This window comes from Anolis sagrei, chromosome 8 (assembly GCF_037176765.1).
Source record: "Anolis sagrei isolate rAnoSag1 chromosome 8, rAnoSag1.mat, whole genome shotgun sequence".
In the NCBI taxonomy this organism is placed as follows: Eukaryota; Metazoa; Chordata; class Lepidosauria; order Squamata; family Dactyloidae; genus Anolis; species Anolis sagrei.
In genome coordinates this window covers 19167774-19182086 of record NC_090028.1, presented here as the reverse complement: position 1 = coordinate 19182086, position 14313 = coordinate 19167774, and positions in this window count along the sequence as shown.

Sequence of the window (14313 nt, the reverse complement as noted above, 5' to 3'; positions counted from 1 at the left end):
GATTCGTTAATGGCGGACGCGACCGCGAAATATGCTAAAAAACCTCCAAAACCTTCTGAAGCTTCCCTCTCCCTCTGTTGTTGACTGTTGGTGTGATATTATAATTTTTTTTCACTAATTAAACCATAAAACTGGCCCAGACATGCGGAAATAATAACGAAACGACCTCAAAACAATAACGAAACGAATACAATATCGAAATACGAAGCATTTACAAAATGTTTTTGAAAATTCGTTTTTTTTAATAATTGCTCCAGAATGGTTCGTTATCGTTTTGTAATTGAAAAAATTAACGAATTATTAACGAATTACGAATTAACGAAACAAAACTGCCCAGCCCTATTGGACATGTGTTCCTGTCTGGCAGAATTAGGGTTAGACAGGATGGCCATTGGAGTCCCTTCCAATTCTAGATTTCCATTATTGTTGTTGTTGTTGGGGAAAGGACATTGGACCCGGCCCTGGTCTCACTCTAGGTAAGGTAAGGTAAAAATTTATAGAACTTTATTACGCTCCAAGGACCCACAACTGTTAAATAAATAATAAACATACAGGAGTTTACAGGTGAGGTAAAGGTTTTCTCCTGACGTTAAGTCCAGTCATGTCCGGTTCTGGGGGTTGGCGCTCATCTCCATTTCTAAGCTGAAGAGCTGGATATTGCTTTGATAGTCTTGGATTTGAAATCAAATCTGATGTTTTTTTTATTTGGTGTGTGATGGAAGAGGGGTGGTCTTATACGGCAAGTATATACCAAACTCTATATTTTAACTGGAAAAGTTGGGGGTCGTCTTATACGCCCAGTCGTCTTATATGCCGGAATATACGGTAATGTTTAAATATTTATACCATTGACACTGACTGTGGAGGAGAACATGCTTCTCCAAAAAAAAAGTAACTTTCCCCAAGTCTAGATGAGGAAGAGAAGAGAAACTGATCCACTTCTATGAAAACTGTAGCATTTGTGCTCCTCTCCTTGAATTGGTGCTATTCCAGTTGAGTAAGACCTTTGAGCTCTTCTACACGGCCCTATGTGGCAGAATATCAAGGCAGAAAATCACTCATTATATGAATGTGGACTCAGGGTAGATCCAGACAGCCTTTATCCCCTTCCTGGCGGCCTGTTCCTGGGTGGGTGTCCAGATGCTTTTGTGAGACTGGCCCATGAAAACATCTGGAAGCCCTAGCCCCCTCCCCCAAAGCCCCCAGACCTCTTCGAAAAGTAAAATAAACTTACTCAGCCTCCAGTTCACTCTTGGAGCAGTTCTCCCGGTGTGTACAAATGACATTCCAGAAAAGAACTTCTCCCTCCCCCCACCTTCCCGCTCTCTTGGTGCATCATTTCTACATGCTGGGAGAGCTGATCCAAGAGTGTACTGGAGGTCAGGGAAGTTTTCTTTACTTTTCAAAGGGCTTTGGGGGAGGGGGTTGGGTATTCCCACAGTTTTCTGGACTAATTTAGTCCAGAAAACTGTGGGAATGGTGTCTGGACTGCAGCCCAGACACCAGAAATAGAGGGTTTATCCAATGCCTTCCAAGAAGGCGCAGAATAAATCCACTACCTAATTAATTCGCTACAAACCAGGGTGTTTCTTGTTTGTAGTGAATTAATTTGGGATTGTCCAGGACGTCATCTGGATAGCCCCTTCTTTATTGCAGGAATGTGCAGGATGTGCCCTCAGATAACCCAGTTCAAAGTGGACATGGTGGGATTTTCTTCCTTGATATTCTAGAAAGGCCCTGGAGAGATAGGGGGCACTTCCACACAGTCCTATATCCCAGATTATCAAGGCAGAAAATCCCACATTGTCTGAGTGTGGACACAGATAACCCAGTAAAAGCAGATATTATGGGATTTTCTGCCTTGATATTCTGGAATATAGGACTGCATGCAGGTGCAGGAATAATAACCACTGCAAACAACAAAGAACTCATAAAACAAAGAAATGCCCAGACAAGCCCGTAGCCAGGATTTTGATTCGGGGGGGGGGGGAGGGGAGTTTGATTCGGGGGGGGGGGCTGAGTCTGAGTGAAAGAGGGTCTACCCTAGCAAACCTTTTGTATTGTTGCCCCAATACTCCCATGCATATGAGATATATTGAGTAGGGTGATCAGATCATGATATGAATAAACATAACAGTTTAAATAATGCACCAGTAAGGCCTTCTCGCGGACCACCATGAGAATTTCGGGGGGGAGGGAGCCCCTCAAGCCCCCCCCCCCCCAGCTACATGCCTGGGCCCAGAGAAGAGAGTGGAAATTGGGTTGTTGTAGGTTGTTGTGGTTGTTGTGAGTGGAAATTTTCTGGAAACAGAAAGAGATTAGACATACTTATTAGGGCTGGGCAATTCGTTTTGTTAATTCATAATTCGTTAAAAAATTCGTTAATTTTTGAATTACAAAACAATAACGAATCAGTCTGGAGCAATTTTTTTAAAAAAACGAATTTTTAAAGCTATTTTGTAATTGTTTTGTAATTGTTTCGTTATTATTTCAGCTCCTGGCTGCAAAGGGGCCCGAGCAGGGGCAAGGAGATGGGAAGGCAGGCGAGAGAGAGAGACTGAGCGAGCAAGCTCCCTTCCCGGCCTGGCTTCCTCCCCTCGCTCCCCTGGCTCCCCCCGCCCCCTTCTTCCCCCTTTTCCCGGCTCACCTGGGCATGCGCACACCCCACACATGCCCGGCCCGGCGCAGGGGTGGTCCGGCGTGCCCGCTCGGCGGGGCCCTGGCATCCGCCACCCTGGGAAAGAGAAAGACCCCCGCCCAGCAGCAGCGGCAAGGCCGCTCGCTGACTCCCCCAATCGCCTCCCCCGCCGGGAAAAGGAAACGCAGGAGGAGGCGCAGCAACAGCAGCGGAGCAACCACCCGATTCTTCTCTCTCCCTCTCTTTAAAGTGGTATGTGTGCCACCTCTATCTCTGGCTGTGCGCGCGCGGGTGGGAGGGAGGGAGAGGGAGGGAGGGATAGAAAGGGGGCGGACTAAAACTATTAGCCCTATGATTTAAGCCCTATGAGATTTAAGCCCTATGAGGAGCAGCTGAAAGAGCTAGGCATGTCTAAACTATTATTAAAAACTATTATTATTAAAACTATTATTTAAAACTAATATTTTCATGTTGCACAACCGCGTCCGCCATTTTAACGAATTGATTCGTTAATAATAATGAAATTTCGTAAATACCGAACTTTTAAAAAGGAAAATTTTGTAATTATTTTAAATATCGAAACGCAAAAAACCCCAAAAAACGAATCGATTTTAGAAACAAATTTTTGCGTTGTTACCCAGGCCTAATACTTATCCTTCATATTTATCCTTATAATAAACAAGTCTATCTGTTTTGTCAGCATCTTCATCTTTGTGATGCAATCACAATACTACTTAAAGGGAAGGGGAGTATCCCCAAACATCATGTGATTGGCAAAATGCCATTTGGATATTTTGGGGGGGGGGGGAAATAAAAGGGGAATTTCAATAAGAAATGTTATCATTCATGACAGATTTTGCCCATGTGGAAGAGACTTAGGAATCTTTTGTTTTGATTAAAGAATACAGTGAAATATGTCTCAATGAAATGTAAGTACAGATAAAATGTGTTTGTGGATGTGTGTGTGTTCTGCAACTCGATGTTTATAGAGCAAATATCCTCCCCAAACCAAGTGGATTAGAATTAATGATCGGCGTGGGAAGTCCTAAATCAAGCAGAGAACTTTGCCACTTGACATTAATTTTACTTTCTTTTAATTTAAGAAGTTTGCCTTTCCTCTTCCTCCTTTGAAACATGCTGGAAGTCTCCTGCTGAAAACATGCTTTGTCTTAGTTTGTATCCAATTCAGCAAAGCCTTCACAATTCAGCCCTTTCCTTTCGTTCCCCTCCGAGAAAATGTGGGAGTCCCCCACTGAGAAGAAGTTATTAGACTCTCTTTCAACTTCTGCTTATCTATAAATCTTCCTCTTTCTAGTTCACATAATGAATTTGTCCTTACATTGACCCCAAATCTTCCCACAGCTTCTTTTCCATTCCCTAACCCAGCCTTCCCAGACCTGACAGCCTCGACCTTTAACTTTCAGGATTCCTGAAAGCTGGATGTTGTTGTTCTTGCTGCTGTGACAGTGTACCTCAGGTTGTTTCTGACTTATGATGACTTTCATGCAATCCTATCATGGTGATTTCTTGGAGAGATTTGTTAGGAGGGAATTGGCCTTTACCTTCCTCAAAATCTGACTTGCCAAACGTCACCCGTGGGTTCTGTGGCTGAACAGGGATCTCAAATCACTAGAGCATCCAGGCTCTGACTGATGGGATCCCAAATTCAGAACATCTGGAAGATGCCAGTTTGGGAAGGGGAGCTGCCACAATCACAAGCTCACCAAACTCCAACACTATGCAGTGATATGAAAGTTACATTTCTGAACTACAGCTCCCAGCACTCTTCAGGAAATTCTGGGAGTGGTAATCTGGAAAAAAGTACATTTTTCATGCTCTGGTTTTCTTGGAAAATATTTTCTAAATCCAAGGAATTATGTAGGGTGTATATAGCAGTGTTTCTCAACCTGGGGGTTGGGACCCCAGGGGAGGGGTCACGAAGGGGTGTCAAAGGGGTCACAAAAATCATAAAAAACACAGTATTTTCTGTATTGTTGAAGGCTTTCATGGCCGGAATCACTGGGTTGTTGTAGGTTTTTCCGGGCTATATGGCCATGTTCTGGAGGCAATTTTTCTCCTGACGTTTCGCCTGCATCTATGGCAAGCATCCTCAGAGGTAGTGAGGTCTGTTGGAAGTAGGAAAAATGGGTTTATAGATCTGTGGAATGACCAGGGTGAGACAAAGGACTTTTGTCTGCTGGGGCTAGGTGTGAATGTTTCAGCTGATCACCTTGATTAGCATTCAATGGCTTGGAAGTGCCCGGGGGGATCCCTTGTTGAGAGTGATTTTATGTGCCTGTTTGTTTCCCCTCTGTTGTTTTGCTGTTGCGATTTTTGAGTCCTTTAATACTGGTAGCCAGATTTTGTTCATTTTCATGGTTTCTTCCTTTCTGTTGAAATTGTCCACATGCTTGTGGATTTCAATGGCTTCTCTGTGTAGTCTGACATGGTGGTTGTGAGAGTGGTCCAGCAGTTCTGTATTTTCTGTTGGTCATGGGGTTCTCCGTGGGAAGCTTGGCTCAATTATCATCATCATCATCATCATCATTTAATTACTTATTAATCGCCCTCCATCCAAGAATGCTCTAGGCGATTTACAGCTAAATTGTAAAAGATAAAATACATAATACAAAAATTAAAAATTAACAGGGATCAAATGCTCTAGTAAAAAGCCAGGTCTTAAGTGCTTGAGTAAAAGGTCCTAAGTCACACATGGCTCTCATGTAGAGTGGCAAGGAATTCCATAAGGCAGGGCAGAAAGAGAAAAAGCCCTGCGTCTGGTCCTTTCCAAGTGCACTTCTCTAGGACCCGGTATATAGAGTAAGTCGCGTTGGGCTGGTCGTTGTGACCTCCGATGATGAGAGAAGGAGAAGTGCTCCCTAAGGTACGATGGACCCTGGCAATAAGGAATTTTAAAGGTCAGAACTAACATCTTATACAGGCCACGGTACTCAGTTGGAAGCCAATGTAAATGTTGCAGCACTGGTGTTATATGGCATTTCATGGGCGTTCTTGTGAGTAACCTGGCTGCCGCGTTCATTGGTGGGGTTCAGAATGCTCTTTGATTGCAGGTGAACGATAAATCCCAGCAACTACAACTCCTAAATGTAAAGGGGCTCTTCCCCACAACTCTCTATCCCAGAATATCAAGGCAGAAAATCTCACAATATCTGCTTTGAACTGGATTATCTGAGCCCACAATCAGATAATGTGGGATTTCTTGATATTCTGGGATACTGGGATGTGGAAGCCCAAGGTTTGTTTACCCCAAACTCCACCAGTGGTCGCATTTGGGCATATTGAATATTCATGCCAAGTTTGATCCAGATCCATCATTGTTCACATCCACAGTGCTGGCTGGATGTAGGAGAACCACAACTCCAAAACTCAAGTTCAGTGCCCACCAAACCCTTTCAATATTTTGTGTTTGGAGTTTTGTGGGCCAAGTTTGGTTCAATTCCATCCTTGGTGGAATTCAGAATGCTCTTTGATTGTATGTTAAATATAAATCCCAGCAACTACAACTCCCAAATGACAAAATCAATCCCCCCACAACCCCACCAATATTCAAATTTGGGCGTATCGGATATTTGTGCCCAATTTTGTCCAGTGAATGAGAATAGGTCCTGCATATCTGATATTTACATTATGATTCATAACAGTAGCAAGATTACAGTTATGAAGTAGCAATGAAAATAATGTTATGGTTGGGGGTCACCACAAAATGAGGAACTGTGTTAAGGGGTCGCGGCATTAGGAAGCTCGAGAACCACTGGTATATAAGATGTGCTAAGCATCACTGTGATGGGGCATAAATTTAGGTGACAAAAATATATGGCTGACAAATTCATAAAAATATGCACTAGTACAAATATAAAAATCACATGAGAGTGCACACCTTTTGTATCATTACTGGTTTCTCTGATGCCTGTAGTTGCAACAGTCAGTCTAATGTGCCACCAGAGAGAGTTTTCCTTGGTTTCTCTCATCTTTTGGTTAAGAAGTGGTGTGTTTATGCATGTGTAGGTCACTTCAATGTTATAATCTGGTTTCTTTCAAGCAATTCACACTTTGAACGAAATAACAAAAAAGTACTTACTTCCCACATATCCCATCTCCTCTTTTATTTCTCTCTAAACTTATTCCCCAGTGAGACATTTGTGCTTCTCTCACCATTTAATTATTTCAGGATGAGCAAGCGAATGCTTTAAATTAGAATATTTTATTCATGTTTTCCTCTTAACTATTTTGTTGCAGAGAGTGGATGGGTAAAAGACAAGTGTTAACATTACAGTTATTATACATCTGCTCAGATTGTACAAAGGTAAGGATGCAGGGCAATCTAAACCTGTTTACTTGGAGGGCTGAAGCAGTCAAGAGTTCAAGAGATGAAGACATTGGGTCCAAACTTAAGCCGTTGTTTTGTTTTAAGTTGCAGTAACAATGACATTATCGGCCATTCATACTTTTCATTCTTCCCTACTCCCTGCATTTAGCTGCAAAACTAAATGTTCATATTCTACATTGTCTGCTTAGTTACACATACATATCTAAGTAATGTATCCTGACCCAACCTTTTAAAACTTCATTGGCATCAATAGGGCTGGCATAACCCAGTGTAATAACTCATGATGTCACCCCATGGACTGCCTTCTACTCCAAACAATATTTACTTATTTATTTATTTGACTTGTATTTGACTCCCAATTTGGCTCGGAGCGGTTTACAACAGTAGGTTAAAACAATACAACCAACTTTAAAATGCAATAAAAACGAGAACAGACATAGTCCCGAGTTATTCACCCATCGAAAGCTTGTCGGCACATTTATCCACGTATGGTGGAAATGTAAAAAAACTAAAACCTTTTGGAGGGAAATCCACAAGAAAATGGAACAGATCTTGCAAATAAATTTTGATATCAAACCGGAATATTTCCTTTTAGGTTTAACAGATTTCGAAATGGATCAAAACACAAATAAACGATTCATATACCTCATAACAGCAGCCAGGTTAAAATTTGCACAGTTATGGAAAGCTAAGGAATTGCCAACTATGGAAAACTGGCTATTGAAGATCTGGGACATAATGAGCATGGACTTACTCACTCAAAGAATTGCGGATAATACCTTAAAGACACAAAAAACCGATTGGGAATAATTCACTGAGTACATTAAGAACGAGAACCTAGAAATGAATCGGCAATAGGAAGAGTAACGAAGACAAAGCAAGAGTCAAGGCAACCGGAACCATCCTGGAAGTAATCACAACCTCCTCATTGTTTTTATCTCCCCTGTCCCCTTCCCCATCCTCTTTTTTCTTTCTTTCTTTTTCTTCTTTTTTCCTTCTCTTCTGTCTTGCCTCACCTTCTTCTTTTTCCTACCCTTTTTGTTTTCTTTCTTTTTTCTTTTTTCTCCTTTTCTCTTGCTTCTTTCTTCTCTTCTACTTTCTCCCCCCCCCTTCTGCTTTTCTTGTCTCCCCATTTCCTACTGTCTTACTGTCCTACAACCAATTGTTCCCACACTTTCCCTGTATCCTATGAAGTCAAATTTTATGTGCATTGAAAAAATTAATTTAAATTTTTTTAAAAAAAGAAAGCTTGTCGGAAAAGAAAGGTTTTACAGGCTTTCCGAAAAGCAAGTAGCTCTCGGATGGTTCGGGTTTCAACTGGCAAGGCATTCCATAAATAAGGGGCCACAATCGAGAAGGCTCTCTGCCTAGTAGAGGACAGATGCTAAGTCCGGATGTTGGGGACTTCAAGCAAGAAGAAGAAGAAGAAGAAGAAGAAGAAGAAGAAGAAGAAGAAGAAGAACAACAACAACAACAACAACAACAACAAGAAGAAGAAGAAGAAGAAGAAGAAGAACAAGAAGCAGCAGCAAAGAATATATCCAAAGAGTCAGAAAGATTTTGAAAAGCAAATTAAATGGTGGAAATACGGTCAAGGATACCAACACCTTGGCCATCCCCATCACTGGATACACTGCTCGAATTGTGAACTGGACACAAGCACATCTGGCTGATCTGGGCAGAAAAACAAGAAAACTGATGACAATCCACTACTCATTACATCCGCGTCATGATGTCAACAGACTTTACTTTTTTATTGTATTGTTAACAACTATTTGTAATACACTTTACTTTACATCTTTACTTTACATTGCTTTGGTTTCAATACATTTTTCTTTCCACTCCTTAACCCTCCTCCCATTGACAAGTTGGTCCTTCTTCATTTATTTGAGCCATCGTTGCATTCTATCTATTTTTTCCCCCAATGATAGTCTTCTGATTTAGCTTCTTGTATCCAATTTTTAAAGGTGACCACCATATTTCTTTGATTTCCTTCTGCATTTCTGTCCATAGTTTTTCATTTCTTATAATGTCCATAATTTTCAATTGTACTTGTTCTCACACATATTCATACCATTTTCCCAGGGTCCATTTATTTTATTTTTCTTTCCACCCCCAGGCAATCACAGCATGTGCTGCTCTGAACATCATCAAAACTAATATTTGTTCATGCGCTTTTATTTTACTGTCCCCGCAAATCCCTTTTAAGAGAAATTCCATATTTAATTTTTTTATTTTTGGATATAATTCAATTTTCATGAAGATTTGATTCCAGAACTTTTGTGTCTCCTTACATTCCCACCATAGATGTGAACACCAGGCTTCTCTACTCCCACAGTGCCAAGATTTTGGATTTAGACCCTGGATCATATGTGCCAATTGAATTGATGTCCTATACCATTTTGTTATTACTTTCTGCTCCAGATCCCTATATTTTCTATCTTTATTTTATTTAATCCATTCCTGATTCTATCTATTTTTTCTTTCCCTATGCTTCCTTCCTTTTCCCCATCTATTTTCCATCCTTTTATACATAAATTTTCTGTCTTCTAACATTCTTCCATATATTTTACACTGCTGGAATTGTGAACTGGACACAAGCAGAGCTGGATGATCTGGACAGAAAAACAAGAAAACTGATGACAAACCACTCCTCATTACATCCGTGTCATGATGTCGACAGACTATACCTGCCCAGAAAATCAGGAGGCAGAGGGCTTCTGCAAGTGAAACAAACAGTAGAAGAAGAGAAACATGCCCTGGCAGATTATGTGAAAGGCAGTCAAGAACCAACATTGAGGGAAGTCAATAGTAGTAAACTGCCTAAAGTGTAAAAGACAAAGAGTGAATACTGTAAAAACACAATGCAGAGCAGAAGAGAAAACTGGTAAAAGAAGGCTATCCATGGACAGTTCCTGGGGAAAATTGAGAGACAAATTGACAAAGAAAAAACATGGCTGTGGCTCACAAATAGAACTTTGAAAAAGGAGATGAAGGGCCTGGTTCTGGCAGCCCAAGAACAAGCCATTCAAACAAATGCCATCAAAACCAGAATTGAAAAGTCAACGACAGATCCCAAATGCAGACTCTGCAAGAAAGCAGATGAAAGAGTAGATCACATCTTCAGCTGCTGCAAGAAGATCACGCAGACAGACTATAAGCAGAGGCATGACACCGTTGCTCAGATGATTAATTGGAACTTGTGCCACAAATACCATCTGCCTGCGACAAAAAACTGGTGGGATCACAAGCCGGAAAAAGTTACAGAGAATGAACACGTCATACTACTCTGGGACTTCTGAATTCAGACAGACAGTTTTGGAGCATAAGACTCCTGACCTCACAATAGTGTTAAAAAAACCAAGTATGGATTGTCAGTGTCGCAATCCCAGGTAACAGCAGGATTGAAGAGAAATAACTGGAAAAGCTGACACGATATGAGGATTTAAAGATTGAACTGGAAAGCCAGTCAATGTGGTCCTAGTGGTAATCGGCACATTGGGTGTAGTACCTAAAGATTAGGCTTGGGCGACCCAAAAAAAATAAATAAATTTGGGATTAGTCCTCCCACTATTCCTGCATGGCTCGAAATTGGTTCAAAAGGTAATTTTTTCCAAAATAATTCCGATTTAAGAAGATAACGACTGTACCTACCCATGCCTACTAAAGACCCTGGCCTGCACTTAAACACAATTGGCGCTGGCAAAATCTTACTGGGATCCGCATGCATTATTCGCCGATACATCACATAGTCCTAGACACTTGGGAAATGTCCAATGTGTGATCCAATACAACAGCCAGCAGAGTGATTTTCCCTTGGAAAATGCTGAAGCAGCCTTTAAGCAATTGGGTCCAGACTGCTAAATTTCATGGGAATGACAGAACTCCCTTGGAAAAAAGTTTCATGGAATGCAGGGGAGTCCAATGAGCAATGTAGCAATGTAGATAATGAAGCAAGGGAGAAAAATAATGAAAGTAAAATGACCCATAATTGTCTGTTGCAACGTCTGTGCAGTTGTTTGTTTTCTTGCCAGAATACCATGCTGACTACACCTGCAGCAATTGGTAGCTTTTTTGGAAGAGAAGGTCAATGCATTGCAACTACATGTTGTGTCTCCTTAATGCATGAGAGAACAGGAGGGATAGAATACGCAAGGAATAGAACACAGGAAACAATGGTCACACAAAACCAAGAAGAACAAACTGCCAAGGAAAATAAAGAGGGCTGTAACAGTGAGGAAACACCCTCAGGGAAAGCCACAATTAGGAGCACACCATACAGAAGGGAATTGGAACCTCTCCAACTAAGCACTGCTACTTCTTCAGAAAGATGGCAGCAGTACAGATGCTCAAACAGGAAACCAGCATGTGATCCTGCATGCCAAGGAAGGAATCAAAGTAACCATGAACCACAATAAGAAGAAAAGAAAGGTACTGGTGGTTAAAAACTCATTGTGGGGTCAGTCTAACCAGGTGAATCAAGACATGACCTATCTACCTACTGTACGCGTTTGGTATGTCTCTGACAACTTGTCAAAACACAGGAAGAACACAGTTCATTGTCTCTTTCTCCTTATCAATGTGGATATCGCCAACGTGGCTAAGAACACCTTTGAGCAGGTTACCTCTGACTATGAAGAATGGGTCAGGAAGCTGAAGGAATTTAAGGCATACATGGTGTGCTTGCAATTCTGCCAGTGAAAGATAAGTACTGGGGACAGGAATATAGTAAAAGGGAATGACTGGCTATGTCAGTGGTTCTCAACGTTCCTCATGCTGCGCCCCCTTAATACAGTTCCTCATGTTGTGGTGACCCCCAACCATAACATTATTTTCATTGCTACATCATAACTGTAATTTAGCTACTGTTACGAATTGTAATGTAAATACCGTATATACTCGAGTATAAGCCGACCCAAATATAAGCCAAGCCACCTAATTTTACCACAAAAAACTGGGGAAATGGATTGACTTGAATGTAAGCCGAGGGTAGGAAATGCAGCATTTATGGGTCAATTTCAAAATAAAAATAGATACCAATATTAATGCAGGCATCTGTTGGTTAAATGTTTTTGAATATTTACATAAAACTGTAATTCAGCATAAGTCTGTCCAACTCTGATTCAACCATTATTCTAACCTTCTTCAATGTAAATATGCTTAAGTATCCTTCCAATAATAATAGAGTAAAATAATAATAATAATAATAATAATAGAGTAAAATAATAAATGTAACAATAACAATAATAAATAGAGTAAAATAATAAACGTAATAACAACAATAATCAAGTAAAACAACAACAGGGGTCCTGACTAGGGCTGGGCGGTTTCATTTCGTAATTTCGTAATTCGTTAAAAATTCGTTATTTTTTTTTATAACGAAGCGATATTGAACCATTCAGGAGCAACTAAAAAACGAAACGAATTTTTCCAATTCGTTTCATAATTGTTTCGGAATTGATTCATTATTGATTCGTTATTGATTCGTAAATGTTTCGTTATCATTTCCGCATGTCTGGTGCAAGTTTTAAGGTTGCTGTTTGTTTTCTCAGTGAAAAAAAAATATAATTATCACACCAACAGTCAACAACAGAGGGAGAGGGAAGCTTCAGAAGTTTTTTTAGTGTATTGCGCGATCGCGGCCGCCATTAATGAATCAATTCGTAATCGATTCGTAATTGTTTCGTAAGTGTTTTTTGATTTCCGAAATTTCGTAAATATCGAACTTTTTTAAAGGAAAATTTCGGAATTCTTTTAAATAACGAAACACAAAAAAACCCCTAAAAACGAATCGAGTTTAGAAACAATTTTTTCCGTGTTTGGACAGCCATAGTCCCGACCCCTAGGTTGAGAAACACTGGGCTATCTAGATGGTTTAGTCAGGAAAGATTTGGCTTCTGGTATCATGGCCTTCATTTTTTAGACAGAGGACTACTGGCTATTTGGGATGCACTTCACAAAGCCCAGAAGGAATGCCTTTACTAGTAGCATGGCACGGCTGATCAAAAGGCATTAAACTAAATAATCAAGGAATTGGAAATGACCACTCAAACATCAGTCTCAAGGCAAACTCTATACACAAGAATGTGAATTCTAGATGAGGTAGAACATGGGGATTCACAGAGGAAACTGAATAATTTATGAACATAAATTAATAACATAGAACAAGTAAAGCTTCATATATATATATATATATATATATAGAGAGAGAGAGAGAGAGAGAGAGACAGGAAAAAAACAAGATGAGCTTGAAGTCCTAGTGAAGGAAGAATGACTTCGTAGACATAACAGAAACCTGGTGGGATGAATTCCATGACTTCCATGAATATAACTTATTCAAAAATAGCATGAGATGTGGCAGAAAAGGAAGAAAAGTAGCATCATAAGTCAGAAACAAATTTTCTATGTGGTCAAAATAAATCAATTGAGAACATTTGGGTAATAAATAAATACATACATACAACATGATGTCTAGTATAGGGCACCAAACCAAGAAGAAGTGAAAGAAAATGATTTTCAGAAACAAACCTGCTGCACCACCAGGGGCCCCATATTAGGTTTAATCCATTCTGTATATGCTATTTATTCTTTATTGTATTTTTATTTGCATGTGAATGGCCTATGATCCAAATAGTAATAAAATTTTACTTCTAATATAGCTAAAATATGAGTTGAATTGCATACTTTTACATTAGCCTTTACCTTAGCAATAATTACCAGGAGAAAAACAATGCAGCCACAGGAACTGCATATTTGCGATCCTGGAAAGACGGTAGGAAAGAAAATTCTAAGTTGCTCGATGCCACAGCATTAGTAGAAAACCTTTCTTTTTGTATGCAAATTTATGGAAATGTGATTGATTAATTGCTCAATTGATTTTAATTCCTTGGCATAGATAGTATGAAGCAACACTAGCTGTGAGCTTTGATTACTTAGGAAAAGCACTCTGTACATACAACATGTGGTTGTTTGCTCTTTCTAAAGATGTGTGAGTTCATCCTTAGTGGTCCTCCCTCATGGCATCAATTGCTTGCTCTGTGGTGGATCTGTCAACAGCAGGAGGGCTGTCAAACTGGCAATCAGTCAACAGAATACTGTCAGCTTGATTGCTCAATTAAACTCACAGTGCCTCCTGATGTTTCCAGGATAATGGTGGTGATTGACAAGGCAACACACATTCCAGCTTCTTCTGTATCATGCCAACATTTCCTAGCATGTGCAATGTTTTGATTTAGAGCCATTCATTTTCCCCTTCCTTTTTCAGCTTTATTTTGCTTCTTCCCTCAAAACATTAAGCTTCATTGTTTGTGATGGCAGAGTTGTAGTA